The following is a 5,119-nucleotide window of genomic DNA, read 5'->3' on the forward strand; positions in this document are numbered from 1 at the left end:
TTGTTCCCTGCCCCCCCCCCCCCCCCCCCCCCCCCCACTTCTAGCTGTTGTAACTTCTAAAATATTTTGAGTTTTCTAATGAGAAGTGGCTTAAAATATTCTTAACAGAATAACAAATTTTCTTAAGCGAAAAAAAAAAATGATTTTTCTTTTCAGGGTAGTTTTTTCCAGAGTAGAGCTTCGGGCGATTGCCCTTTATTATTATTATTAAAAGTAAATGGTTATATTTATTGTTATTTCAGAATGAATTATCTTCCTAATGCAAAAATGATTGCATCAAGGAGCTGCCAGTTACGTGCCGTGCAACTTCCGGTCATTCATGAAATTTGTATTGGAGACGATGAGAATAATCGATTCAAGTCCCGTATGGGGTACCTCCGTACTTGAATCATGCACCAGGTGTTCACGAAAATACAGGTGTGAAACGGATGTTCCTCTTGATAATTCACGAGTGTAAGTACCACATCGATTACAAATCGATTTTAAATTTCTATTGACCAATCGATGTATCGATTAAACCCGACGCAATCGTATCATCTCACGATTGATTGCACTTGGACGTGTTTTTATTGATCAATCGTCTGGTGGGCTAATGACGCCGTCATATCATTATCGCCTATCATTTTTTGTTTTTGATTGATAAGAAGCGACACGATTCAATGATTTGGGGTATTTCTTTTTGGTCACGTTGTCGAGGTCATGCGATTTAAAAAAAAATATTTGGAGAATTCCCCGATTTTATGATTGGAATTATCGATTTTTTTCGGATCAAATAATTATATATAAATGAAAATCAATAAATAATAATTGAGAGGTCTGGAAAAATTATTTTCAACTCTATTATAAATAAATTATGTTTTCAAATGAATATTTGGAAAAGTTAGAATAGTAAAAGTATTGTGACCTGAGTGGATGTTATTTAGTTTAATATTCATTGATCGAGGAATTGATTAGTTTTGTAGATATTTTCACTCTCTCCCTTCGGTCGATTTCAATTTCCTGTGACGCTGTCATTATTGAGAAAAGAGAACTGACACATTGGCAATACATTCACGATATTGATAGCGTTTCAGTGCACGTGTTCGAATGCTTCTTTACAACTGTAATGTATTCATTCATTTATTCCTCCACTCGTTATTACATTTCGAGAACGTATTCATTTGCGCTGGCCGTTGACCTCAAAAGTTGAAATGGAACGGAAAAATTATCGTGGGAATATTTTCTGAAGGATTTTCAGAATTTAAACAATTGAAACAAGTCTCTGAACTCAATCGTCCGGAAATCAATATTTTTAGTCATCGAAAATTCTTCAGGCGAAATTCTTTAGATAAAAAATTGAAAAATATTCCCAAGATAATTTATTTAAAAAGTCAAATCAAAGGGAAAAATTACGTCTATTAACTCTACATATTCCAGACGGGTTAAAGGATAAGAATTTGAAATTTAAAAAAAAATCCGTTTTAAGGGTTAAGCGTTAAGGGGAAATGAAATGAAAAAGAAATTCTGTTTTTTGAAATAAAATGAATATATGGCTTTATTCGGTACAAATTAATTGAACAAAATATGTACATTCTATTATTAATTCATTAATTCAACTCACACTACAAAAATTGATATAATTACTTATAACTTCGCTCAATTTACATGAAAAAAATATGTTATAGCCTACTTTTGTACAAATATTTATCATACAACCCTTATGAATTAAAAGACATGGAATCGGATCACAGTACAAATATTTCTTCCAAATTTTTTCACGTTGGAGATATTGAAAAAATTTAAAGAATATTTTTAATGATTCATCGATCGGGATGATCCAGGAATTCAGACATAATCTCGTTGTTCTTCTTCTTTTCAGGATTTGATCGCTCGCGGTTGGAGCGCGGGGCTTCCGGGATGTCACTATATGTTGGGTATTGTAAGACTCCGTCTTCAGATCTAACGAAGTAGGGTTCCAATGGATTGACGAACTCTCGATTTCTGTACGGATCGTATTCATGGCATTGACACTCGGGATTTGACAGGCAGGAACTCCGGGGATAATGCAATTCCACGGATGGCCAGATGCCTGACTGCACTGGCATTCGTACCACACGTACCTCTCTTCCGCAATAACTTGGACGATGAATCGTGTAATATCTTACATCTTGGGAAACTTCTGGTGTCGCTTCCGGTTTATTCTGTGATGATGCCATTTCTCAATTTGCTCCTGCAATTACAGGTACGTAGAAATTAATATAATGGGAAAATTATAACTCTAACTTCTCTTAATCACGAAATTATTAAATGCCATTGAAAAATTAGAAAATGCAAAATCAATTATTATTATTCATTAAACTGATTAGCGGCTATGAAATTATGGATTTCACTTTAACATTTGAGTAGTTGGACACTTTGAATATTTGAATGAAAGCACTTTGCACTGGGAATTTTACGCTCGATTATTTTAACAATTTGCATTTATTTTTACAGAACTTCTGCTGAAGAAAATAATGAAACACTGGCTCACTGGAAGTGCAAATGGAGAAGGAAAAACTATTTTCGATAACTTCAAGTGGATTTTCTCACCTGGAGTGGATGTTTGCGGACTTGAAAATGTCGAGGACACAATTATAAACAGTGTGATTTCACCGAGGAACAAACGAAGAGTGATCTCTGCGTTGACCTACCCCTCCTGCAAGGAATTACCCATATACCTGTTACCTGGAGAGTGAATAGCCAATTGCAATTTGCCAGACCCTTTTGGGACCCTCTGGACAATGGGAGGGAGTGGGGATTGGTGCCCGGCAGGCCCATTTTTCCCTTTCGGGGGAAATTCTGCATTTTGTGCCCCTTCAGGTATTTGGACAATACTATCAATCGTACTAATCCTCGGACGCACCGGATTATACCAGTTTTATGGACGCTGGGTACGTATTTATGTATTTATGATTATTTATGTGTTTATGATGTACTCTGGGACAGTGTAATAAGAAAATGTATTGATATTTTTATAATAACTAGAGATGAACACGCCCTATGGGCGCGTATTGTTACTTTTGTGGTGCTACTACCTGAGTTTTCATTTAGTTTTTCAACCATAGAAATATAAGAATCGGAATTCAAACATTCAGATTCTGACTCTAAGCTAGAATCAGAGAGATTATAAAATGAAAAGGTCTAATGTAATGTTTTTTGGAGTTTCCTCGTTCGTAAAACAAAATTACACGAATTTTAAAAACACGAAAGAAAAGGGAATCAATTTTAGAATAATAATAAAATAAATATATCTAAAAATATATAAGTATATCTAAATATATGTAAATATATATAACATATATATAATGTGGAAATATATATATATACATATATATATATCGAATAAACCGGCTTCAAAAAACGTTATATTGCATTTTTTTTAAGGGATAGTTAATAATAATAGAGGGACATTAAACTTTTTTAATGGCGTCATCCTGAAATTCTTTTTAACCCGTCGCAAATAGATATATAAGAATGAAAAATTCAATTTTTTTTCAAAATAAAATAAATATAATGAAAAATGGCCGAAAGGCTCGTTTCACCGCCCGTTCAACGGGAACGGCTAAAACCCCTTCAAAAATCAAAATAAATATTTATAAATAAATGTTTTAGATGATATTATTCTCGCACTCATGGAGAGCGATCTTCACCAGGTGATTAAGCAGATACAGTATATGAATGACTTACAACGTATGATTTGCAACGTACATGGAGAGTAGAGTGCAGGGATCTACTGGAAAATTTGGGGAGGTACAAGCTCACTAGTGACAGACTGACTTTTCTCGGGAAATACTGCGAGTTTCATCAGATGTACGAGATCGGAGAGTTCCAGGAAGCTGCGAGGCTACTCATGTCACTAATTATATCCAATTTGACGCCTAAGTAGTGAGTATTATATATTTATCATTTATTTGTTGTTACCTTGGGATTAATTCAGTCTGAGGGAGTTTTTATGGCATTTGTTGTACGATGTTGAATAATTGTATGGCATTTCGTACAATAAATGAAATTGAGACTCTGTCAATAAAAACTCCTCGATATTTATCCGAGCAACATTTTTTTCAGTTCTCACTTGAATTTTAATTATCCATATCCAGTTCTATGTATATAAAAATAAAATCATATTTAATCGAATGTTAATGTTAATGTCTTTTATTTCAACAGTTTCTGGCCGATTCTTCTGTCCGATGCAATACCTCTTCTGGAATCCGAAGACGTAATACTCTCCAGTGAAGATACATTCACGCTGATGAGGTGTTTAGAGGAGCACGGAGATGACCTGGAATTTCAGGATAAAGTGGAAATAACAAGATTGGCGGTTGCGAGGACCTTGTCCCGAGCCCTTATCCTCGACGACTGCCAAAATGATTAATAAATTATGTTTTTTTATATTTATAATGGGATTGTAAAATAAAATATTCTCATTTTTTATGTATAATTTGCTAAAAATAAACAAATTTCCAGAATAATCACTGTCTTATTATTTATTATCATACAATTTAGAAAAATAACAATAGCAATAACAATAACAATAATAATAATAATAATAATAATAATAATAATAATAATAATAATAATAATAATAATAATAATAATAATAATAATAATAATAAGGGTTAACCATTAAGCCTTAATCCTTATTACCCTTAACCCGATTAAGGGTTAAATAATATTATTAAGGCTTAGTAATATTATTAAGGCTTAATAACATTATTAAGGGTTAACCATTAAGCCTTAATCCTTATTACCCTTAACCCGATTAAGGCTTAAATAATATTATTAAGGCTTAGTAATATTATTAAGGCTTAGTAATATTATTAAGGCTTAATAATATTATTAAGGGTTAACCATTAAGCCTTAATCCTTATTACCCTTAACCCGATTAAGGCTTAAATAATATTATTAAGGCTTAATAATATTATTAAGGCTTAATAATATCATTAAGGCTTAATAATATTATTAAGGGTCAAAATGTATTCACAACTTGCCGAATTTGTCAAAAAAAATAGTCGGGTGCTATTATTATTATTATTATTATTATTATTATTATTATTATTATTATTATTATTATTATTATTATTATTATTATTATTATTATTAT

General features: G+C 32.3%; 1 long non-coding RNA gene across 3 annotated transcripts in view; it reads left to right on the plus strand.

The window, feature by feature from the left end:
- The window catches only part of LOC105272004 (uncharacterized), a 20,403-nt gene extending 15,987 nt beyond the window's left edge, over nucleotides 1-4,416 (plus strand). For all 3 annotated transcript variants that reach the window (XR_892701.1, XR_892703.1, XR_892702.1), the window contains exons 2-6: nucleotides 243-453; nucleotides 1,859-2,221; nucleotides 2,473-2,909; nucleotides 3,631-3,903; nucleotides 4,183-4,416. This is a non-coding gene — a long non-coding RNA (uncharacterized lncRNA). The remainder of the gene's footprint in view (nucleotides 1-242; nucleotides 454-1,858; nucleotides 2,222-2,472; nucleotides 2,910-3,630; nucleotides 3,904-4,182) is intronic.
- Nucleotides 4,417-5,119: the final 703 nt, after the last annotated feature.

The sequence above is a fragment of the Fopius arisanus genome, unplaced genomic scaffold (assembly GCF_000806365.1).
Source record: "Fopius arisanus strain USDA-PBARC FA_bdor unplaced genomic scaffold, ASM80636v1 scaffold00004, whole genome shotgun sequence".
NCBI lineage: Eukaryota > Metazoa > Arthropoda > Insecta > Hymenoptera > Braconidae > Fopius > Fopius arisanus.